Below are 27,116 nucleotides of genomic sequence, written 5' to 3'. Positions count from 1 at the left end.
GTCACCCAGGGCCTTAAAGAAGTGAAGCTCTGGATCAAAGCTAAGTAAGCTATCATACACTTGTTTCTGGCATTCTCCCAACTGCTTTTTTTCTGGGAATAGGGATGAGGACACCATACAATTTAAGAATAGGCTGCTAGAGTCAATTGTCCCTTTGGTCCCTACTAAGGTACCCCTCTCTAAAACCAGAGGTCCATCTACCCCCTGGCTCCCATACGATGTTCTCTCTCTGTGGTAACAAACATATTAGAGAAGGTGGACAACACCCAGTTATCCAATTATTTGGAAACCAGTAGGCTTCTCCATTTCATCCAAACAGGTTTCCGACCACAACGTAGCACAAAATCTGCCCTCCTCAAAGTGACTGAAATCGTTACATTTGTGATGGTTGAGGGAAAGGTGCTGCCCTTATTCTGCTTGGTCTATCTGCAGCCTTTGACACAGTATCCCATCAAGTGGTTTTGGGGAGGCTGGCAGATATAGGCATTAGGGCTTGGCATGGCAATGAATCAAATCCTTTCTTCAAGGGAGAGTGCAATAGATCTGGCTTGCCCCCCTTCATCCCCGAAGAGGTTTGTTGCGGGAGTGCCACAGCTCCTCTTTGAGCCCTACTTTGTTTAATATCTACATAACCCCACTAGCCCCTCTTATCGAATCCTATTCTGTGGAGACATATCTTATGCAGATGATACTCAGCTGCTTCTTACCTTCGATCACTCGTTTCCTGATAAACTCTCATCTCTGACTACATGTTTGAAGGATGTCTTACATTGGAGGCAGAAGAGTTTTCTCCAATGCAGCACAGACAAAACCAAAATTCTCTTGTTTGGTAAAGCAAGAGATTGCTGGACCAACTTCATTTGGCCACAGGACATTCCCTCTCTCTCCTCTCTGGCCAATGCAGCTAAAAATTTGGGAGTAAGGATGGATTGACTACTTCAACTTTTTATATATCGATGTATAAGACTAGGAAACTTCAGAAAGTCCAAAACGCTCTGGCCCGGCTTATGTTGGGCTTAACGAGAAGCGTATCAGTCTCCTCATATTTACATGAACTACACTGACTTCCTATTAGGAAGAGAATCCTTTTTAAACCCTTAAATCTCATTCATCATGGTTTATAATTGAGGTCCTAACTATTTGGTCAGGAGAAATCTCCATTATACTCCCTTTAGATCTCTTCAGTCAGCCAGGGGTCTGTTAGTAAAAATCCCTAAGTTTTGCTTGACAAGATCTGGAGAGAGCTCTTTTTCAGTGCTGGCAGGGAAAGCGTGGAATGAGCTTCCACTTGCCTTTCATGTTTTCTAGTGTGAAACACCATTTAAGAAGGAATAAAAAAACTATCTTTTCTCTTCGAACTTATTGTGAGTGGTTACTTTAATCTTAGCAGACTAGCGCTGGGACACTCCTTTGGGGTAGCTGCAAGCTTTACAAATTGCTTCATTGATTCATTCATTCATTATGATACCAGACGAATACCAGATAACATTAACCTATCATATTGAAATTCCATGGATATAACATCAGGCATGTACTAGCTAAGAACACCGTCTTGGACCATCAAAATTATACACTGGTATCTGCGATGTAGATGATGCTAGATATCATGCATTTCTTAACACCCACCACAGCAAGCTTTTCTGTATCACTAAAATTGGCATATATATTCGCACCAGAGAAAAGTCGTCAGGAGAAAGGTAAAATTGACATCTGGGACTCTACCATTCTCATTTCGTGGACTTTTGTCCCCAATTGTAAAACCAATTGATTCATCAATTCACAACTCCTCAGTTGCGTATAACGAGAGAAATACTTGCTGGTTATGAACCATTTACCAAATCCCCCTATTCTGGAGACAACACGATGCGATTCCCGTCAAAGTTATGTTAGGGCAGGTGATTTTACCTGTCCTTTTGCCATGTTTTTGATCAATTTTGAATATTGAATATTGAATTGAATTTCTATTGTGTTTCTTCAAAATGGATGCATTACTTACATTATGCAGTTTTAATTAACCACTTTAGAATGTAACTCTTATGTGGTGTCCAGTTTCCCTTCAGGTTTATGCAACGTAATGTAATAATGCTTACATTTTAAAAAACATGATATATGTAATATTGCCTCACAGCATTGTATGCTAGTACTCATGTGGCTTTGTTGTAAGCATTTAGGTTACAGAAATTCTAAATGCCAATAGGTACAGACAAGTAGTAACATGAGTAGTAGTAGTAGTTGCAGTAATTGTATTAGTAAGAGTTGTAATAATAATAATATTAACAATAACAATATTAATAATATAGCCCTTTTTACAGCTCTCCTGTCTTCTTCAGTACTGTTAATGATTCATTGATGGATTTATGCAATAGAGGTCACTTCTATGCAGCTTTAATATTAAATTCACTGACTGAGAAGGAAGGAAGTCTGATTTTGCCATGCATCGATTCAAACAGTTGATCTTCACTTCAGTGTCAATGTTAACCGTAAGCGTTGTGGGTATTTCAGCTCGTCATATGATATTTGCGTGCCACATCCAACTGCAAGCAGTAATCAACCCACTAATGCTACTGATTAGACACAATGGTAGATCAATTATACATTGTAAAACTAGTTATACCCAGGACTATGAGCCAATGTCTCATGCTGGTCTGTTTGATTTTGCACAATATCCTACTAGGCCATACCTGAAAATTGTAAGGGAAAGTTCTGATCATATTAGATTTATACTCACCATAGAACAAACAAGTACACTGTTGTAAAATAACGAAAATCTTTATAGTTCTTTAGGTTTTCTGGGGCAAATTACCTTTCCACGCAACTTTGTTTTCTAGCAGCCTTTAGACCAAGCATGTCTATTAAGTCAATAGCAGTTTAAAGAGGAACAGAAAATACTAGTTTTCCCACCATGAGCTAATATTATCTAAAGGTAACAAATCCACACGTACTTCATGTTTGTTTCACACATTTCCTTTACAGGCAGGGAAATTGTATGCCGGTGATTTAAAACATTACCACGCCCCTATTTCTCTACCATCCGTAAAGACATTATATCTTAAAAAAATATTGTGGGCAAAACATGTTTAATGAGAGTTTCAGAATTACAATTGGTCCAACTGAATGGTGCAACATGTACCATAAACTTTATTTGTCAAAGATTAGTGGAAGAAATCCTAAAGATGGTGACAGTCAGATTAATTAAGGTAAAGGATGGTCTCTTTGTGCCTCGCTAACCTCAGCGCAACTCGAAACTCCATTATCAACACCCAGAGGTGTCTTGGTCTCGAACTGAGGCTAACATTTCTAAATTTGTTAGCATTTCAGTGACAGTATACCAGATCTTGCCCCACAGTAATGACAGAGAGGAGCAGATTGCAAAGCATGAAGGTTTATTAACCAGATTAGCATATTGCATCACAAATCAATTCAATTATGTAAAATAGATACTCTCTTGGATACAGGATGCATGAATATAATCCAAGCAGTACTATCAATTAAAAGGAGATTTATTATATCCAAAGCATCATGTGCATAGCAAATCAAAAACACCTTTCCATAAAGGAAACACCCTAATTCTATACTAAGATTGTGGGCAGGACGGGGAATTTGAAAGGCAGTTTGTATCAGCAAATACAGAATTGAAGGAGAAACTACTAAATGTTCCTATAAGAATCAGAAGAAAAGCACTTTTCTCAGCAAGCAGGGAAATAGGGTGCATTGATGTTAAGGGATAAAAGAAGACATCTGCCTGCAGAGTTAAACAGTGATCTAACTAATTAACACGCATTGCATACTTAAAGCACTGCATTTTGTCCAAAAGTTACAATCTTTGGTTTCCCACCAACTGATGACCAATTACTATCCATGCCTGGTGTCAGCCTCCTTCTCCCTAAACAGTACAATGCCATCTCTTTCTTCCACTGCAACCTTCAAGAGATCATACAAAGGGGTATCAACTCCTGAGCTTTCCCAAGAGCTGCAGGTGTTGGGGTTTCAGTCCAAAGCAACTAATCTCTAGACCTTCACCTTCACACTGTTGACAATGCAAGCTAGCAAAGAATAACATTTTAGTAAGCTCACTGCGTCTTGGATTCTGAAACAGAAATGCTATGCACAGCAAGCAGAAACTCAGAGTTTAATTCAAAATGGTATGAAGCGCCTAGGCCAATTGAGGCTAATGGTAAAATGAACATTTGTTACCTAAAGTTAATCAGATATCTGTGTGTAGGAGACACATTCAACTGAATCTAAACGTGCATAACATGAGACTAATAAATTACATATTTGAATACATAGTGAGTATATCTCGTGTATATCATGTAAGCTAGGGTTATTGCGGGTTACAGGTTAACATATTCTTTAAGCACAAATAAGAAAAATCTATTTTCTTTGTCATCAATGTTCGTATACACTTGGAACATGGTCATGGTCTGTGCAGACAATATGACGGACGGGGAGGAAAAAGAGGGGAGCACTAGATGGCCAAGTGCAAATGGCCCTCGTACTCAAGTGGGAGGTGTGGTCTGCCCAGCTTTATTTATGTATGTGACTGCAGGTGGGAGCAGGACTTACAAATTGTTGCCAGACGTTGATCCAGATAAAGGGAGAAAAGGAAGAAATAATGAGGATGGGAAAGATGCAAAAATAGTGACGGTGTAGATAGCGAGCATAAAATACAACCTACAAAGGTGAGATACAGAAAAAGGAAATTCAAGGAGGTGGTTGAAAGCAGTATGAGATGGAATGAAAATTAAGAAGCGTTGGTATTTAGCAACATTGAGCAGTGCTACCAGGGGCCTCTTACCAACAAATCTTGGTACCCCCAGTATTTTCTTTATAATGGACTATAGGTTTTCTCGGTGGGTGGTCCATTCGGATGTGGCTATCAAGCAGGACTAGCAACGCCAAGGTCCATTGAGGAGGAAGCTTTCTATTTTTCTTACTCTAGAAATCTTCACAATTCATCAAACTCACTGTGCTTAAAAAACACAAAATTGTGAGTCAGAAAGCTTTACAACTTTGCAGACACTTACCATGTTTTTCGGTTACATTTTTTGGATGGACATTGCTAAGATTTTCAGTTTTAAAACTGGGCAAATTGTAGGCAACAAATGTATTTATTTATCTATTTATGTATTTATTAGAATGCTTTGTAAATTGCTGGCTTGTGACTGGACCTCCTCCTAGAACTGCTACAGCAAACAACCAAAGTCAAGACAAAAAAATGAGGGGCATATTTACGAGTCCCTCTGCGTTGCTCTTGCACCATGCAATGTGGGTCAAATTAAAATGGGATTTATGAAGCCACGCAAGGCCACCTTGCATGGTCCCGAAATGCTCCATAAATATTGAGTAATCCATCGCTGCTTTGCATTACACTGCGCCTGGAAGAAGTTTTCATGGGTGTTGCCTGGGTGTTCCCAAGCAACATCCATGGATTTTGACGCATTCCCAAATGTACCAGAAGTGGAGACCTGGGAATGTGGCAAACACATACGCCCCTCCCCCCCCCCTTAGAGTGAGGCGTAACGAGGAGAAATATGTTTATTTCTCCTTGATTTGCCTCTTTCTGTGTGTGTTGCATTCTATGTCACACATAGAAAGAAGTAAAAGCCTCAGGGGATCGTTGTGTGGCCATTCCTGCACAAAAACAATCTTACAACGCATGCACAGTGCTGGGGAAAAGGCAGGAGTGCTCCATACTGACTTAAATACAGCATATTCCTGCCCTTTCACTATCATACAGTGCAGCGCGGCAAGGTGACTTGGTCCTGCGTGACGTGGCCATAAATATGGTCCAAAATGTATTGCAATAGAACCAGGATATACAGTTGGGCTAAGTAAGGAGTGGCTGGCACTTAAAATGGTGTCAGTACATGTACGACACCAGTCTATGTCCCGGGTGCTATACCTACTTCTGGGGGGAAAAATATCTCAAATATGTTGGTAACAGAAGCAAGGTCTGATTGAACAGATGATTTTTTTTTAACAATATCAGACCCCAAAGGTACTCTGGAGTAAATTGCACTGAGTTCCATAGTTTTATATCAATCTATTGCCTTGCTTTTTTGACTGATTTTGTATTGCATGATGAGGCTTGCTTTGCTCAATCTCAAGGTCGGACTAGACTTGAAGGAAGATACTAGAGCCTGACGGTGTTTTGGCCTGTTGCTTCCCACTACTTGGTAAAAAGTGGAAAGATACTTCAATATTATCCTCAGTGCCAATAGGAGTCAGTATAATTCTTTGAACGCTAACTTGAAGTGATTCGATTATTTTAAAGTAAAGTGAAGTCTAGCTATTTCATTCCACAGCCTCTGTAGATGCTAAAGACAAGTCTTGACAACACAATTTCCCTGGTTAATTTAATGTGAAGTGTAGTTTTGAGAAGCAAAGTCACTCTTCTTAGAAGTGTTAGGTAGAAATTGATGATTTTAATCATCTGTAAGATTTGTCAGCCAAATAATTTCCATCAGTCCATATGCCAAGATTCCTTACTTCATCTAAGGCGGTGGAATTGTACCTGTTTCTCATGGAAAGGGCAATTAATTCTCTGAAGAGATTCCAGCTTTGAGGATTTTGGGCATGGAGGTCATAGATGGTTCTCCTACAATGAAATGATGAATCAAGATAACTGATGCATGCATTCAACCTTCTATTCTAAGTGAAAACGTGTATACGGCAGCAAGGTTGTGCATGAATTGAGAAACAGGCTGAAATGACAAAGTAATTCTCAAGCCTGCTAGACAAATACACCACCCCCTGTTCATTTAAATACCTCGGTTAATTGTAATCAGAGTCTCAAAATAAATTCAGGCCCGGTTTGTTGCATGTACTTCATGCATCCCTTTGGGGCAAGCAGAGATTCCCTGTTAGAAATCGTTTCACATCATGCTTTGAAAGATATCTCAGGCTGAGAACCATGAATGGCTTTTGTAGACCTGCCATCCTTGGCGTGGCTTGCCCTGAGTTTTTGTCTTGATTTGATTTTAATATTATAGAGCTCCGCATCTGGCCTTGGGCGTCTTGGCACTGACTTTCTCAAGGAGGGAATTAAAGAAACTATAAGGAGGAGAGCCAAGTCTTCTATGATTTCATAAACGTAGAGTGGTTAGCTTGGGTCCTCAGATTCCAGGGCTTTTGGTTCTATAACTTAGCAGCACTGCAGATCAAACATCTACTTCCCCAAGACACTTCCCTGATAAAAAGGATCTGTACTTTATTGGCCGACGATGACCTCAGTACTCTTGTAGGGGTGTTCCAAGAGAGTTTCTGTCTGAAAAACTATGGGCCTTGCTGATGGAGAGCTACCTTCTTTATAACAGGGAGCCAGTGCAGGTTCTGTCTGTCTTTGGAAACATGATCACATTTTTTGACTTGGTAAGAGTACTGACAGCGGCATTCTGCAGTCGCTGCAGTCTCGTCAGGATGCCTTGCTGAGCTCCCGTGTACAGGGCATAATAATAGTTTAACCTTGACAGGATCAGTGCAACGACCACTGATTTTTGGAACTCAGGTGGTAAGAAAGGGAGAACATTTTTGAGAATTTTCAGGATCAAGAAGCAGGATGAAGTAAGGTGGCTTGTCTGGTCACCAAACTTGAGGTTGGCATCAAAGTAGATGCCTAAGCTCCTAACTTTTGGGACTGGGTATGGCGAGGATCCTAAAGATTGTGGCCACCAGGATGAATTCCAAAAAGGGATGTCTCGCCCGAATATAAGAACATCAGTTTTATCGGAATTCACTTTCAGGGCCTGGGCGCTCATCCAGTCTATTGTCTCCATGCATGTGTTAAATTTAGCAGAGACTTTCTCCCAGTTCTCCTCCACAGAGATCACGATTTGAGTGTCATCTACGTATGACACCATGGAGAAGCCAAAAGATTTAATTAGTTTCATCAGAGGAGTCATATAAATATTAGAAAGTGTCGGGCTAAGCAATTTTCCCTGAGTGACACGACATGGTAGGGTGAACGGTTCTGAGGTATGCGGTCCCATGCTAATGGTTTACTTTCTGTTGTCTGGAAACGAGGATAATAGGCTAAGAGCCGAAATGCGGATTCCTATGTAACGCTCAGGTTGGCCTTTCTAAATCACCAACACTAGAGCACGCCTAGGGTAAGTCGTTAAGCAAGTGGTAGGTGAAAGGCAGTGGCAGGTGCACATGTGTTTTCCCTGCCCAGATTGTGAAGAATACCCATGTGTGTTTCCACTACCTATGAGGTCTGCTCTTCCGATAGGTTAAAATGGGGAAACGGTTTAAATTATTCAAGCTGCAATTGTGGCTCACAGTGGAGCAGCCTCATAATGTTTCCTATCATTGGATTCACAATGCTAAACCCTATCTTGTTGGTAAAGAGGGATTTGTCATTATAGCTTAGAAATACCACTTCTAGAAAGTGGCCATTTTTCTGCTCTAAAACTCTTTGCGTTCCTTTTAGTTTGACCTAGGTTCACACTGGAGGCTGGGGAAACACATCTGTGCATGCCCCAGAGACAGCAATAAACATTGGGCATGCAACTGGAACAACAGACCTCTGCCATTAAAGGACCTGGATGAATAGATTGGAGGGAGAGGCGCTTGACACTTGGCCTCTGGGAGCCAGATCATGGCCCCACTAAAGATCAAGATCTGCATTTCACAGCCTCTTGGCAGCCAGGACTGAAATTTTGCGGAGACATCTGTGGTTCAAAGGGAAACCTTCTGAACCACTCCCAACTTCAAAGGCACACTACGGTGTAACTACTGATGCCAAACTTCAGCAGGGTAGAGATACACTGGTGGCGACATGGGACCGGAGATCCTGGAACTGTGCGGTGCCCACTGCCAGAAGAATATGTTGTGCACAAGGAGGATTACTGCCATTGGAAGGGACCGTGCACCCTTCCTGAATAGTGGCTGGCCTGGGCTGACTACCTGCTGCTGTGTGGCACCCAGAAGTGTGCTCTCCAAGGGCTTGTTGGTTTTCCCCCTGTTGTCTTGTGGAGGTCTCAGGGACATCACGGACCTCCCTAAAGGGACCCACATCATCTACCTGTGACACCTTGCGAGCAGTACCCTCTTAAGTGCCCACATCATCTGCTGGATTCCCACTGGTAGTCCAATGTAAGCGTGAAACTAAGTATTGTGCCTGAAGACCGGATTGCCTGGTGCCGAGCACCAAAAGCACTGTGCGCATCTCAGGAGTGTGGCCCCTGCATTGTCCGGCCTCTATACGCATGAGCATCTTGGTGGTGAGCAGATTCACCGGTTGTGGGACCCCGCATGGCCTGTTTCGTCAATCGTGCCGCATCTCTCTCATGCGATACGCCGACTGCATGCTCATTGCGTGCATTGTCCGAATCACAGGTTGTGACCCTCGGAGGTGGGGTCATACCCTTACGAGTGCCTCATTTTACCTCCTGTGGCACCACTGAACTTGCAGCTGTGTGTATGACTGGATTTGTCTGGTGAGATTCAAATCAACGTGCACCAGACATTGTGCCTCATTTCCAGGGAGTCATGGAATTTGCAACTCTTTGTTGTGTGTGACCAGAATTGTCTAGTGTGACTCAGCTCAACGCGCCTAAAGGCACAGTATGGAATCATTTGAACTTCCAGAGTAGTGGCCAGGCCTTCATTTGTCGACAGCAGCCTAATTAGCCTGTCCCTACTTTTTTCCCTGGGACACTGACTAGGTGTGACCTCGGCCACGATTGACCTAGTATCAGCGGTAAGGTTTTCCTCATCTCCAGCCCGTGGGTGTAGAATAGTCGGGGTTAGATGAAGGGATGAGGAGGGCTAGGTCCACGGGGTCTGCAAGTGCATTATCAACTGACCTGCCGGACACCAGTGCACCGCATTAGGCATATGTGTGCAAATGTGCCCCATATGGACCAGACTGATACCCATAGTACCGCTTATCACTGCTAAGTGAGTGTGTGGGAGTGACTGCCTGTGATTAATTACGCCTCACTGTGGTGTTGCTGTACACGTGTTTCCTTGCCAAGAGAATATTACATCTGACATAGGTTTTACCCATGCAACCTTGGCCCACAGGGCTATTTAAACATGCTGTAATTGTCTGTTGGCACACATTTCTGATATTGTTGTGAACTGGGGTGAACCCTATAGCTGTGTGGTATTGAATTAGAATAATTGCACAGTGGGCCTCGTTCTGACAACGTTTCACACCAGATAAGGGGGCTGGGGGTTAATGTAGAATTTTTCCCAAGTGTGTATGGTACTGATATCATTTTTAACACAGTTGGACCTAGCACTGCTAGTGATATTTCCAAATGTGATTTATGCCCTGAAATACATGATGTTCATGTGGTGTTATTTATTGTGTGTGTTGAATACAAATTTAATTTACATATACCACGTGTAAAGTCTCTTTTGTGACGCTCAGTGTATGTACTTTGTGAGAGTGCTGTGCCAATGCTTTGCACATTGTCTCTGTGATAATTTTGACTGCTCAGTGACAATCTACCCAAAGCTGAGCGCAAGTTACACAGTGAGCGTAATCACACGCCCCTGATGGGAGTGGTAGGTTCTCTCTGACTAGGGCCTTGCCTCAGGCCAACCAGAACAGGCCAGGTCCAACAATAGACATGTGAAGTATGGTGTCTCTGAACTCACAATTTAAAATCTCAAATTATGATGAATTTGGATTTTAAGTTGCAAGTGTTAAAATGCCACTTTTAGAAGGTGGCTTTTTCTTACTTAAACCATTCTGTGCCTCTGTCTGTCTCTGAATACCCGCCTGCGGTGGGTGGGAGCTGGGCCTTGCACATTTCCTCTAGACAGTCAAACACAAAGGGAGCTACGGTATGTCTGACAGGCCAGTCACATCCTGATGGGTCATTAACATCCTAATGGGTCATCCTGGGCAGGATGAGAGGAAGGACCTGTTACTTGCGCCTATATGGGACTGCACCTGTCCCCACAAAAAGATATGCATACCACCCACAGTTAGTCTGGAGCCAGGGCAGGGAAAAAAGGGACCTTGTGCACTTCAAAGGCCATTCTCTGAAGTCTCCGCCACTTCAAAGGCTCAAATGAGTATAAGAACTGAACCTCTGACACGATGACTTCAGTACACTTAAGAAGTACTGCTGTGCTGCCAGGAGGGACTACCACTTTGCTGAACTGCTTTGTTGTGTTAGCCTTCTGCCTCTTGCCTGGGAGTAAGAAGGACTGGACCTGCATCTCTACATCCTCCAAGAGCTATAGTGACTCCAAGGGATTGTGGCTTGCCTCCTGTTTTGAAATCTCAGGGCCATCAAAGACTTCCTTCAACTCTGCCTTAGCTGCTGGACTCTGCTGACTGTGAGTCCTGCCCTGCCAAGAGGTGCTAATCCATTCCTAGGACTTGAAAGTGGGTTCTTCAGCTTTTCTCTCCAAAACCCATGCATCATTGACTTTGCGCCGGTCGTAAAAGATACATTAGCTTTTGACTCTGATGCAGCACCACTTCAAGGACTCCACAGCATCGACACAGCACCTTCATCACAAAGGGGTCGACGATGATGAGGGACCCGACTGCGTGACTCAGAACCCACGCATCTTGCTCTTGATGTTGACGCATCAGTCGGAAAGGTACTGTTTTGAGCGGGACCTTCATGGCTCCTGTTTCTGACCTGTGTTCCATCTTGATTGGCCTGAACCTTTGGATTTACTCCGGTCAAGCCCGACCAGATGTCCCCACTTGGCATGTTATGCTTTTAATCACTATATTGCAGTTTAATATTTAAAACTTCATTTCTAAAGTTCCTCTTATTTATTTTTTGTCAGTTTGGTCTTGTTTTGCTCATAAAAATATTCTTTATTATTCTACTCTGGTGTGCCACCTTTTTGTGGTGTTTTCACTGTGTTACTGTAACAAAGTGTTGCACAAATCTTTTACACATTGCCTCTTCATTTAACCCTAACTGCTCAGTGCCACACTACCAGAGGAGGCGCACAGGTTAATTTGGGTTGTGTATCGGACTTACCCTGACTGGGATTGTGGTCCACACTCAGACAGGGTGCAAACCCCTGCCAACTAGAGACCCAATTTCCTACAGCTTGGAAAAAATGTCTGCGATAATTGCTCTTGAAATACCATTCAAGCCTTCTCTTACATCGCTCTTAAAGCATGGAACGACCTGCCACTGCACATAAGAGCATCCTCCTCACTTCTTGAATTCCGCAAGAAGTTGAAGACCTCGCGTCCTGAGTAGTTCTTCTAGGCCCTAGGTTTGGCTCGGCTCACACCTGCTCGGTTCCAGAATATCCTCCTGGGCGATAGTGGACTCTAAAAATCTGAATACCCTAAATAAGGAACATTGCCTTTCAAAAAGAAGGTCATGAAATGGCTTTAAGATGGGGCCGCACAAGATCACGGAAAGTCACACTAATCCATGGAACATGCAAATTCATTGGGATGAATTTCTTAGCGATTTAATGTCCCTCGACCAATTTTGTCTTTCACTATAGCACAACACAAAATATAAATATGTCCTCGTGCAAGCCCTGCATCAGTATCTCATATTTGGAATGCCAAGCAATAGAAGGTTATCCCACCCAAGTTAAAAACTAGAAACAGGTAGGTGGGACCCCTTCTTACTTGTGCTCATTATCTCCCTCCACTAAAAAAATAACAATTTCACCTGGTAACTTTACTGGCTTACATCCCTTTCACATTATCCTATCCAGATGTAAAATGGAAATTTCCCGTTTCTCTGGTCTAATCCCTGAGTTTCTGGCATTTTGGGCCCAATTTACAAAAAGGTTTGCAATAAGTATGTGCGTCACTTCCTCTTGGGGTACTCCTGACTTACTCATGAATGCCATGAGTTAACCAAAAGTCCTTCTGGCTCATTCTTGGGTTTTTGGAGTGTTCCACGACTTCTACAAGAGGAATTCACAGCAATTTTGAGTGAATCATGTCCTCAGTGTGCAAATTATTTGTTCAGCCTTAGTATTGTATTTGCACTTTTAACTGTGCTAGGCAGTGATCTCTTTTTACTGTGATGACCAGGGTATTCAATCTGCACATTAATGACAGCATGTGTCTTTTGCATTTGCAGCACCATCCAGTTTTACTTTATCTCTTATCTTTACTCTACTACTAAATCTTTTAAATTGTTCAAATTTCGGGCTGATTTTCTTTAGAAACAAAGGTGGCTCATTAGAATTTTTAATTCTGCAGCAAAACTGATTCCTATGTGTTCCCATCACCTCTCGTTATTTACTTTAGCAATTAATTCCACACTCGCTCTCTTTTTACTCCTACAGAGATGCAACACTGTGCCACAACGCACCCTTTCAGCACGTATGATCGAGAAACCATCATGACAATTGAGGAAACAGTTTGTCCCGTTCGGAGACATTTTGGCTTGAGTGTTGTGTAAACATACAATGTACGGAAGTGCAATTATAATCGCATACAGAATGTTTTAATGAACCAAATGTCAAGCAGTTGAGTTCACTTTGTGATGTGTTGTACATACTTGCTGTTATATTATTAATGTGCTTGTTATATTATTACTGTGCATTCGTAGCAGCTCGCTCGTGCTTGTCACGCTATCTTCCACTTTCAGTTCATTGGCATGCGCGCTTGTTCTGTGATGCGCGCATGCTGTACAATTGATGCATAAACATGTGGTGAGCAAAATAACGATGGATTTGAAACCCCGAAACCGGTCCTAGGATGCTTGATTCCGGTCCAGGAAAGACATGGCTTGGCAGTTCGGGCTGGACTGTTCCCATGAGGCACAGGGTCAGACTGATTTGCATATGGCCATGTCTGAACTGGGGTGGCGTGGTGAGCAAAATAACAATGGATTAAACCCAGATCTGTGAGTGGGGGTGAACGTTTTGCCAATGTGCAACATTCCGTCCATCATGTTGTGTGTTTTGTTAAACATGTATATGTTCAACTTAGCATCCTCGGGCATCCCACCTCCTCCTTGAAGTATGAACGTACCTAACAGACATTACCCGTTTGGACTTCAAGGAGGAAGGATGCACTCCAGTGGTGTCTTTGTTATTCTGGAATAAAGCTTCTCAATTTCTACAAACTACCCCTCCTCCTTCTCAACTTTATTTGATGTGAAGCTCAACATTTCACACTTCCCTTGTTCCACACATATGCCATGTATGCAGCCCCTTAACCCTTGCATCTTGTACCCAGAGGCAGTGTCATGATGATATTTCCAAAATGGCGCCTCCATTGAAGGGTAACTTTGAATTCTAGTAAGCAAGATACAGATTTGAATAGATCCAGGTGTCCTCATTCTTTCACGTAAGGAGAATGCTTGCAGTACCAGTATCTAATTTCAAGAAGTCTGGGCCTTAGTTGCAAGTTTTGTGGACTCCCGCATCAAGCGGCCAGGCCATAGCAGAAAGCGGATGCTTAATTCTGTTGCACTGAGATCATCCTTCTTCTTTGCACACTGACCGATGCTGAAAGCCTTTGCCCTCAAAGGCGACGGGGGGAATGGGGGGGGGGGGGGGGTATTGCGTCCAGTGCAGCCAGCTCACCGATTTGCATTAGGTTTGATTCAAATGTGACCTTGATGGCCAGTTTTGCAGATCCTGCCATGACCGGCCATTAATTTAAATTAATTGAAATTAGTCATTCATCAATCTTATGTTTTTGCTGATCTATCAAACTGTCCTATTCTGCTTATGTTCTCTGTGTTGGTATGTACCTTCTATCGCTCATGTTGTTGTGTCACTTCAAGTATCGATGTTGACACATGTCCTTGTTGCTTGTAATTTTTTCGAACATTCTTACCATGAATATTTGATCCACTGGTTGACACTGTTGGGACCGCTGCTCTCTGGTATCCTTGCACGTGCTCCGTTGACTTCCACTAACTAGGCGATCCGCTGTGCACTTCTACTTTTCTTGACATTTTGAAAAATTCTTAATCTCAATATTTAATTTAGTGATTGCTATATTGCCAGCCTTACACTGACTGCGATGGAGCAGAGGTCAGATACAGAGATCAGCTTCTTCCCAGTCGGAAGTTTTACCTTCTGAATTAGGCCCGATTTAGATATAGATCAACGTCATGCTGTTCTGTCATAGATACAGAATAAATTACTCCATCCCCATGATGGAGGGACTGACCGCCTAATCTATAAATAACCGCTAAGCAGGTGGTCATTCATAAAAGCATTTGCAGGAACCCCCATCACGGCGGACCCTGTCAATGTATTGTACTCTTTTCTACAGAACTACGTCAGCAGGACTCAGCCCTCTAGCAAAGAGTATTCTTTTTTTATTTACAAAAAGAAAATCCTGAAATGAGAGTTTCTTTTGTAAATAAACAAAGTAATGCTTCCCTTGCTATGGCAGTCATACCCCATGGTGGGGGAGGGACATTATTAGCATTTTACTGTCTCTCACAGCCAGGGTTTGCCTGGTGGTGAAAGAGAGTAACAAATGTCTATATGTTTGCCCACCCTAATTGGGTGCTTGGACATTAAGCCAGTTCTCTGGTGACCCTTACTAAGCAGGGCTGTCGGAGAAGTTTGGCCATGGTGTTGTTGGAATAGTCTCTGCTGTGGCCAAACTTAAGGTCCGCACACATATAGAGCGGGCAGGCAGACCACTATGTTGGTGGGAGGGGAAATATGTCAGGTATCCGTAATGGAAGTGAAGAACTCTCAGCGGAGCCAGGCATCACGCTGTGGCTGAGGTGGGTTCCACAAAGTCGATAACCATAGGACCAAATCCCGATAAAGCTGTTGACTTTTTGCACGAAAGCCCAAAGAAGGATAAATTCCCACTTAAGAAAGGTCTCTCACAGGCTGGATACTTTTGGCGCCTTTGCCCGGTGAAGATTTCTTCCTTCGGACTTTGTCGCTTTTTTTGGAACTCAGACTCCTCTAGTAGAACAAGTCTGCAAGCTTTAACCATACACGACTAAACAAGACTGGATAACGTCTCTGCCACTTTCCACTAAAATGGATTTGCTTCTGAGGAAAAACTCCAATTAGTAACAGCCTGAATCTTTGGCCCAGGTGCAACACACCTTCGTCTGACTGACTTGGTAGATTTGTCCTGGTCTTTGTCGGTTTTCAAGGTAAAAACCCTTGAATAAGTTCCATATTTTAGAGTTAGGGTAGAGTAATACACTCTGACACTTACCTAAGGGCACCTTGACCTTAAGGACATGACTGAGGGTTCAGGGCTCACTCTTCAGGAAAGAGGGCTTCCTGTTGTGTCTCTTTAGCTTAACAGAGGTCAGCCGATTTGCCCTTGGAGTCCACCTCTTGGTCTTTGGTACAAAGTGAGAACAAGTCCAGCCCTTAAGGTTCTCCTTGTAGGTCACAGAAGCAGCTGCAGTCCTTCTTCTGTCTTCTGCAGGTCCAGCAATGTTCTTAAGAGGGTATTGGAGGTGCCATCTGTATGCCTGGTGCGAGTCTGTGGGTGGGGGACTCTCCTGGCCACTCCATTACCATTGACTTAATGGGAGACACTACCCTCTTTTGCAGCACTTCAGATGTGTTTTAATGCAAACTATTCACAATGCACTTGTTTTCCCAAACTCAACATGGCGGAACTTTTCTTCTGCTTACAGAGCTCACTCTGCACACCCAGAGTTGTGTTTATGATAATGGGCAAACCCTCTTCTGTCGTCACTCCAAACCAATTCTGGGGGCCGCACTTCTAACACTGGGATTGGTGCCTGGCTGGCTAGCAGGACAATAGAGGAGGCCGGTCCATGTGTGAGCTACATCTGTCTGTGACAGGGTAGGCATCCTTTGAAGTTAATTAAGTTCCTGGGCACAGCCCAGATGGCCGTTCTGTCAAGGGAAACCCTCTTGCTTTGCCTTAGCTCTGGGAAGCAACTTCACACATTATCAGGAAACCATTCAGCTCCTTGGTGAAAGTCAACACTTGCAGAAAGGCCCATTTGGACCAGACAGGAAAATGACAACGTTCTAAACGTCTTATTTTCTAAATAATAATAGAAAACGCAGCTCATCTATTAAGAAGGATGTTAAGTTAGAAAATTATTACCTGAGTCATCAAGGTCATAATACTTTTATTTGGTTTATACCATACAGGTGCAGGAAATATACATCACAGCCAACAATAAAATCATCTAAAAAAAAGTCAAACACTGTGCTTAAAACCACAAGACAAATAAAATCATATGAAATAATTAGTACAAGACTCCGAATTAGGGTTCACAATTCATTAATAATCTCAATGTCATGGTTTCTTTCAGAATCATAGCCACAGAAAACACATATACTGGGTGCAGCAGCGGCCGGTGCAGGTAAGAGCGGTAGGGCAGGCCCGGACAGGGTGGGGGGTGAAGTCAACAGGAAATAACACTTACCTGGCACTCGCCACATCGCCGAGACGGCAATGCGGGGAGCGCAAGATAAGTGGTTTTCTTTTTTTTTTTAAATGTTATTTTCCCTCATTAGCAACTGTTGACTTCACCCTCCCTATCCCCACCCTGCCCCCAGCTCTTTGCCCCACCCTGCTGCCCCACTGCTCTTACCTGCAACGGCCGAGACTGACTGTGTGGAGAATAATTGTAGGAATAATAAGGCTGGTGTTGCTGGAGTGAAACGTAAAAGTGAAACTATATCTCACCCCCATCGGTGGAGGTTTGGAAGAGGGGTCTTGATTTCTCTTTGGGACTAAAGATACCAATTTTCAAGGTGAGGGGGTGCCCCAGAAACACCCTAAGATATTTAAGAGGCAGTGGTGTAACAAAACTTGAGGGGGCCCCCCTGCAAGGTATGTGGAGGGGCCCCCTCGGGGCTCAATCAGGAGCTCCCGGGCCGGAGAATTGTGCTGAGGGGGCCCCCAGGGGCTTGGGGCCCCCCACACCACGGGGGATGCGCGGGCCTTTGTTACGCCCCTAATGAGAGGTGGGCGGACTATTGGGGACTCTATTTGGAGCCCATCCCACCTGCATCAACTATTAAGGAATTGGTGTGATGACAAGATGATGAGCTACAGATTGGATTATAACTATGCATATATTCGACTTCGGTGGGTGGGCACTACATGCTTTAGACTACATATTGGGAATATGGCACTGCTGCTTATTGTTTGGTTTTAAGCTCCAATATCCTTAACGTCTAAACTGTTATGTTTGGTACTATAAATGTTGACATCATTATTACTACTATGTCTATTGTAATATTGGTAACCCTGGTTATACCAGAGCTGATTCAGTTGTCAACAATAACATTTTGTTGTAAAAATAAAAAGTGAAACTATAAATCTGGCCCTCAAATTGACATTAAATCTATAAATATTATAAAGTGAATAGTGCCTTGAACTGAAGTTGAATCACACCCACAAGGCGCCAGATTCCCAACCTTATGCCGTCCCCCCGGTACCGCAAGCAAGCAGTGTAACATGTTTAAACTAAATCCAGTCAAGGGAAACCGAGAGTTTATACTGTGCACCATGACCAGCTATGGCTCCATATAGAGGTTGGATTTTACAAGAGCATGCGCATGAAGTGTTGGTTCAACTAAGCGCTTCAGCTCCTCCATGGCTTTCCTCTGAGCATAGAAATTAGATTTAGTCCATTTCAAATCTGCTCTAGTAATGCTTTCAGTGTTACATACATGATCACACAAGAGCACAATAAATCCATGTAACCATTTAATCTGGTGAACTTTATCAAATTTCAAACAGTCCCTTATAACAATCCTATTAAGGGATGATCCACTTGTTACCCAAACGGATAGCCATTTATGAAGGGGGCGAAGGTCGACAACATCAGGGGGCAGATTTACAAGCCCCTTGCGCCACTTTTGCGTCACTATTCCCATGTTAAAAATAACGCAAAAGTGGCAAAAGGGGCTTGTAAATAAGCCCCCAGGAATATATCTCACACTGAGTTCCTTGTGAGCTATGTATGCCGGTATCAACTGGGAGAGTGACAAGAATCACCTAAAAAAGGAGTTCACCACTATTTGTGAAATAGATGTATCATTGTATCCCCAAATGTCACTCCCATAGAGAGTGGCAGAAAGACACTTTGTTTGATACATTTTAAACATGGTGGGAAGTGCTTAATCAAGCTGTAGGGGCAAGCCTGGAAAAATGCTTTGCATTGTCACTTTTATTCGTGGCACAATATGAGTTACAGTCCACTAGTGTTTTTTAATTTACAGGCCTTGGGTACAATGTTGTACCCTATACTGGGGACTTAAAGGCAAGTTAAATATACCAATACAATGTGTAGCCAATCTCAACATATTTTCGGGGTCAAAGCTCATTAACTAGGGCCTTGTTAACAGTGTCCCAGTGCACAGAGTCAAAAAACAGCACATGAGTCTGGAAAAATGGGGGAAACCATACAAAAAGTGGCATCTTCTTACAAAACATTACGAGATGGCCACTGTGTGTGCACACATTGTGGGCATTTTAAAAAACAGTTTCTCCAAAAGAAAATGCATTCCTGACAAGTATGAGGAAAGCTAACAGGACTCTTCTCCTCGGGTCTCAGGCAAGTCAATTTGCCTTTTCTAATACTTGTTTTCTAATCTGTGACCTCATGTGAGAAGTTGGCCTGGTATATGCTGTTCACTAGTTAAAGTGGACACCTTGCACCAGTACAATTCGACTCTTATGGTAGTAGGTTTAAGACAACCTTTTAAAGAAAGCTATCCTAGTGGTAGCTGTGGAGAGCAGCCTTCAGGCTAAGTCTTTAGAGGAATGTAAAGCAGGTTGTTTCACCTTATAATCTCTTTAATTACTAAATGAAAGGACACCACACAGGTATATATATCAAATATATATGTATTTATTACTAACAACTCTCTTCTAATCTCTTTATGAGAATAGAAGTCAGGAACATATGCACAAATCACATTTCACAATAAGTTAAGCACAAATATGGCTGGGGCCCTAGGGGCATACCAGACCATATACTAAAAAAGAGACTTAGAGATAACGACTTGCGAGGGGACAAGGCCTAGGGCCTTCAGAAGCGCTGGGGCCTCACGAAACCACCCAAGGCAGGTAAGTAAAGGATCCACGGGAAACGCATGCAGTGTGAGAACACAGCCGCGAATCCCCATTGACTTCAATGAAGCAAGTCGCGATTGGAAATTTAGAGTTTAAGGATACTTCGGGAGAGTCTGCAAGCACGTCACTTACAGGGTAAGTAGTTCTAGAGCCAACACCCACAGGAGCACCGTAGTGCTGGAGTTACCTCACCCAGGGAAGCCGGGTGCATAGGTGTCTTTTGGTGTCGGGTCGCGGCGACGTTTTCAATGGGAGTCAAAGAAGACTTGCTGCTTGTGAAGACAGGAGAAGTGTCCGGTGGAATCCAAGGCTAGATTCAGAAGAAGGAAGACCTGAAAGCAGAGGGGACAGTGTTCAAAGTCACTTGGCAGTGATCCGGGGCATGGAAGATAGATGCCCACAGTCGTCGGGTGATTTCAGGTGATCTACAGGTGTCTTGACTCTTTAGCCACAAGGTCCAGGAGGCGTTGATGATGGCATGGAGCTGGATTCAGCGTGTCCCACAAATTCTGCAGCTTACTGCGGTGTCGGTGACCAGATTGGAGCCAGCAAGCCTTGGTAACAGCAAGTCTCGTGGAAAGAATAAAAAGTCAGCGGTGCAGACCAGCAAGGTCTGAGGGACTCACCCAGCGAGGGTAAGTCAGGGCAGGCCTGGAGCAACCAGGGGAGCCCTTTGGAATTGTAGAAAAGTCTTCTGGGGACCCACAAGCCAACCGGCAAGGGATAGGAAAGACGCCTCAGGAGGATTCACTCAAGAGGGGCCCACAGTCACTCGGGACGGGGTAGGCCTCTGATCTTCGGAGAGATTCCTGCTGGAGGCTTGGACCACATGTAGTCCAATACAAAAGTTCGTAGAATGTCGTGAAGGGGTTGCACTCGAAAATAGTGCATGGTACCCAGGTCTTGCGGTTCCTCGTCACTCTTGGGGTCCACTTGCCTCAGAGTCGCTGGGGACTCATGGTGGCCTTGGAGAAGTCAGGAAATCCTCTTCCTGGGCTGCAGGGACATTGGACTCCGGCGGGAGCGGGAACGTTTGCGACCGTTGATTGCAAGATTTGGTGCCTGCCAAGCAGGGGAGTCACTCCTTGACTCCAAGGGAGATTCTTCCATCTTCCAGAGGTAATGGAACATTGAAGGTCCAGGATTCTTCTTCAGAGCGTCGTCCAGAGATATCTAGTTTGCAATGGCAAGGGTTCCCTAACTTATACTGAAAGGAAGGGAGGGACTAGCTCTATGACCCCCACCTATGGGAGGGTCAGGGGAGTGGGTGGCTACACCCACTTCTCTTTGTCCAGTTTCGCACCAGAGCAGGGGCAGGTAGCCCCTGAGCCGGTTTGAACTGGTGTTAAACCCTTACTGGGAGGTGGTCACACCTCCCTGTGACAGGATGCCTATTGTTGGGCCTCCTCCACTGCGAGTTTCGGTCATCATCAGGAGGGCAGCCCAGTGTCTGTGACTGGTGGCATCCATTTTGTGATGCCAGGGCTCTTCAGGATTCTACCGTATTTCCACAGTAGGTACATGTCTACCCCTCTAGAAGGGTGGGATCATACTCCCACACCAGTTACTGGTGTGGGGGTATGATTCCAAAGTGTTTGACACCAAACACAACATGTTTTGATGCAGCCATTCCAAAGTTAGCATTTACCGCGAGGTTATAATGCACTTAAGAGTATATGCTTTGACCGCATTCACAAACAGCCCCAGAGAATGGACTCTGAGAGCTACAGAGGGGCCCTGCTCAGGCAGAGGCACCCCCTCACAAGGAAACCAAGCACCCTGCCCTCAGGATTGATAGGGTCTACCTTAGGGGTGACTGATAGGTTTAAATGTGTGTGCAGGGAGAGATATAGTGAACCTATATCTCAGTGAGGAGTGCTACCACTACCTCACCCAGGCTGCAGTAGCAGGCCTGTGGTGTCAGATTTAGTCTGCTTCCCAGGGGTGGCATAATACATGCTTCAGCCTCTGGTAGGCCTGTGAAGTACCTATGCCCTTGGTACCTAAGGTACCATATACTAGGGGCTCATAAGGTACCACAGTATCCAATCACTAGTGCACCTAATATGCACTCCAAGTTGTTTAGAGAGAACAGAGAGGCTGGGGCCCTGATTAGCAGGGTCCCAGCCAGACTATAGCCAGAAACCAGTGTAAACATCAGAAAAAAAGTGGGGGCAACATAAGAGGCAGATCCTACTCTCCTTCACCTCACAACATTTTTACAGATATGTGTTCTGGTTTTGTGTGAAAAGTCTATTTTATAATTCTGGTTTCAATTATAATTCTTTTTCCTTCCTCAACCAGTCTTTAAATTGCAGCACAATGTAGCATTTTCAAATTATGAAACAACTTTACCATCAAAGCCTTTTGTAAAATGTGTTTCCAAATGTTCTGCTATAAGTAAAAATATAGTACATCACAATGATAAATGCATTACTTAATACAATAAAAGGGGAAATATAACTAATGAAAAAATACCTCAGTACAATACAAACCCATAATTTTCACCATAAACTATGATGGAATCACAGTCGCTGTAATGTTATACATGCATACTGCAGCTACAGGAAGTCTGAAGTTCTTCACATAGAAGATGAACCTATACTAAATCTGTCATAACCACAGCAGCACTGTAATCAAACTGTCGGCAGCGTCATATTATTCTGGTAAATCATGTTGAACTTCAGTTTTTTATCCTCTTTTCTATTGTTACCTAGGTTATACTGCAAATCGTGTTGTATAGCTGAAATAAAATTGTGCACTAAATCTACAATCTCTTGCATAATTCCAGCAAAATACAATGCAGCACGAGAGTTATACTTTTGGTTTATTTATATTACCATCGAAGATGCATTTTTTTGTTGTTCTAGGAGAGGTTGCCCATGATTTTCCTCTGCCTTCAATGTTATCTATGGGAATGGACTCAGGCACTGCATAGCTGTCTTTTAACTTAAGTCGGAGAAAGCACTCACTCAACTGAGCAATGCACTCCATGGTTTATCTTCACATCTCTTCTTACTTGAGGCTCCTTTAGTTAAATCCCATTAGGAAGGGGGGATGATTACAGACTTCGATTAGGGCCAGCGATTACTGGGGTCATGCATGCAGAGATTTTCATTACATGAGGACGTGGGCCTCCCTCCATTGGGCAGAGCGCCAACATGAAACTGATGCTTACTTCACATGCATTTCACCAGGGACCCTCTCATTGCGAGTAAAAAAGGCCAGAGTTTATTTAAATTCGAAAACCACAACAGGGGCCCCTGGGTCTAGAGGTGTATTTATGGGGTGCTGGAGTGGTCCTTTCTTAGGACGATTCCCCTCACCCACACATGGATGGCATGCTTCATCATTGGGGATAATTTCAGATGAGATAACTGATTTCCATCTGTGGCTTAGCAATTGCAATGACTTCCTCAAGTTCACGTGTACATACAGCAAGGATGTGCTCCAGCAGAAAAGGGCAAATTTACATATCCTCCCTGCATCACAGACCCGTCATCACACTTACTCATTCACGCACGCATTCATTGGTGGGGCCCATAACACCAACACTCACACTTCCCACTCTAGTCTGCACACAGGAGGAAAAGAAGCGCTGGACATGTGGGGGGGTACCTTGTTACCTATCGGGAGAATTCCTTTACATTATATACATTATATACATCAGTACCTATAGAATCCTAACTTTAACATCAAGGCACTCCACCACTTTGTCGATGGACCAATTAGTTGGACTGGTTGATGGTGATTTAGAACCAGTTAAAACACATTTAAAGTTTCGGAACCTATCGGTTAACTTTCAATATCTTATTAAAGAATCACAAACTCATTTCTTATTAATCAATGTTTAGTTTATCTAATTAATTCAATCTGTTAGCATATTCAGGATTACAGTTCAAATCAGATTTTCATTAAATTAATCTCAACCTTTGATCTTGAACCCAAATTGACAGAACATTTATAGTTACCTAAATTTGAATATTGGCGACCATTTCCAGAAGAAACCGCCAACCCACAGCACAAATCAAAATCCCTTCAGATGGAATCGTCCTTGTATATTCAAAGAGAAACCCAGGTAAGTCCAGGAAATCTCCCTCAGCACGACGCTGTCCCCACAATTTAGCCAAGGACCAGGCGATCGCACCAGCAAATCGATCTTCCACACCAACAGACGCCAACGGGAAAATGATACAGACTTATTCCCTCTTCTAAATTCCCCCTTATATACCTTTTTTCTCCTTACTTTTTTGGACAATGTGCAACAATTTAGGAGTAGAAGTGTTCTGATTGGCTAAATCCTCTGAATTTTGTAATACTTTTCAAGATTCCCAGGTTTGCCTGTTTCCCATGAGACCGGGCATGACATATCCCCAATTGTATTCTTTTCGTAGTTTCACAGGCAAAAGTTCCGAAGTAACAACATGTCAACCTTCTTGTACAGGTCGCTATTGTCCTCTCAGTCATTCACACTAGTTGGGTCTTGGCAGTCCTCCACGTTCCTATCCTTGACAAGGAACATTTCTTCTTTCTTCGGAGGTGCCTGGAGATCTTCAGAGCCATCCGAGTCTGCGCAGTAGGCATCGCACTCACATGACGGTGGCCACTTCCGAACTCCATTTTAAGTACTGTGGCCTAGTAGGCCCGAATGCCAACTTAAGCTAAACAAACATAACAGTAATTACTATATGGAAATGAAGATTCTAATGTTAAACCCACACTAATCCCAATATATATTAGTATTTTCCTAGCTTGTAGCAACATTTAAAGCAATAATACTCACCATTCTGCAACAATGGAAGCACAAACCATCACAAAAGCAATGTAATTCATGCAATTCTCTATTTCAACACATCCTACAGTTAGTTTGCGTACCATAGTTGATCATTTAATTATTAGCCATGCAATTAGCATTTTAGTCCTGCGTGTATCTTGTGTTTATTAAGTTGCAAGAGTTGGTTAATTATAACGCTCCAAACAATTAGTACGAATTGATATTTAGAATGATTACGTAATTGATTTTATGCAAAATAGAGAAGGTATACAAAAATTTTGCTTTACCTGCTCCATCAGATGAATTACCCTTTCTTGATCTACGGATCTATTCCTCACATGGAGGATTGAAAACAGAGCTCTATAAAAAAAAACCTATGGTGAAAAATGCTCTCTTATCATACTCTAGCTATCACCCCAAGAAATTCAAGACCCACGCTCAGATCCCAGAAAGACAACTACTGGATCACCTTTATCCTCACAATCTGATTAAGAGGTCTGTGAAAAGAGCCAAGAATAACAATCGAGAGGCTCTTTTAGAAGCCCGACCACAAAAAGAACAAATTGATCAGTTGATATGTGTGAGCACTTTCATCAACAGGTCCACTTTAATCCAAAGGTCGATCAATAAGAATTGGAAGATATTGAATAAAGGAACATGTTTGCTGCCGGAACCCATGTTCCCTTTTAAACAGAGCTCGAATTTGTAAGACAAACTTGTACACACTAGACAACAGCGCCAAACCACGATACATCAGAACACTCTCTGGGACCTCCAACCAGTCAGACAACCCTTTCCGTGTGGCTTTTGCAGTGTCTGTACTCAGACTATATGAGACAACAGAAATTCTCAACTGGTATCATTCAACCTAGACAAATAAAATGTATGTGCAAGACATTACAGTAGAGGGAAGGAAGACTCTGAGTTAGAGAGTTTAGAAAAAGACATATTGTATTAAATAAAGTAAATACAAAGGCACATGTGAAAACTAAATTAAGCAGAGTAATGGAACAGTTGTAACAGCACTGTACACAAAATCAATAACCATAAGGACAACCCGAACTTGTACTTGGTGCTTAAAAGTGTACGTGACACGATGACGGCGACGCAAGTGACAAGGTGAGAACAGCAGGAGACGGTGCGAGGTGAAGTGAGAGTGGATAGTTGAAAAATTAAACACCAGGGTTCTAAATTCACTTTTTTTTATACAATAAAAATGATTACATATTCATTTTAAAGAACCATAGGACCATCAATTGAGCTGAAAGGTCGACGGCGTTTCGATCCGGTTAAATTGGGATCATCATCAGGACTGGGTTGCAATATTCAAATTTCAAACGGTGCTGTACAAGAAAAGTTAGAGGAGTATGAGATGAAATGAAAGGAGGAGGACCAACAGTTTATGAGGAGGAGGGAAACAAGACAAGGGTCTTATAAATGTGATCTAATGGCGAAAAACAATGAACTGAATCAACCTAGGGATAATATTATCCAGTCATTTAGGCGCAAACGAACCCAAGGAGGGAACAGAGTGGGAAGGGAGGAAAAGGCAAGGCGGGGGGAGAGAGAGAAAGGGAAGGGGGGAGGGAAAGGAAGGGAGGAAAAAAGGAAAAGGGTCAGGTAAATCGGGGAAGTGTACCAAAGGTTGCCTGAAGGAAAAGGTGGGCAATTCAGGGGGATAGAAGGCAGCACTAGATTGTAATTAGAGATCTGAGAAGAGAGAGATTAGTGTATTTCCAAATATAGAGGGCAAAATATAAGGGGCAGAACCATTGTGCGAACAGATTCACAGCAATGCCTAAATGTAGGAAAAGGGGGTCATGTGTGGGGAACAGGACAGAGCGTTAAGATTCACAAAAACTATAAAAGCAAGAAAACGCAATTTTAAAGCGAAGGTCAAAGGAGGGGAAAAAAATAAATGAACAACATGGCAATTTAAGAGAGGACATTATAATCAAAAGACGCTTGACCAGGAAAAAGGGGGGGGGAGATGTCTATACCGGGAGCCAAAACGAGAGTGAAACTCGTAATCGTGGAGGACGAAGTGTACTGGTGGCGAATTTCTAGAGAGGGAACATAAGGTTGACGTCAGATCACCAGAGATAAATCATAGATATAAACAGAGAGGGGATCAAAATTAGAATGGTGTACCTAATGAATAGGGCGTCGGACAAGGGGATCTCAATTCACAAGGGTCCAGCGTCGTAATTCAGAAGGCAGGAATAATTCAAAACTGCTGAGATTACCGGCTAGAAAGAGGACATAAGGTGAACGTCAGATAACCAAAGATAAATCAAAAAATTATATTCATAAAAAAAGGGGATCAAAATTAGTGTGTGGTACCTAATGATTAGAGCG

The sequence above is a fragment of the Triturus cristatus genome, chromosome 11 (assembly GCF_964204655.1).
Source record: "Triturus cristatus chromosome 11, aTriCri1.1, whole genome shotgun sequence".
Taxonomy (NCBI): domain Eukaryota; kingdom Metazoa; phylum Chordata; class Amphibia; order Caudata; family Salamandridae; genus Triturus; species Triturus cristatus.
Note: the sequence above shows the minus strand (reverse complement) of the source record.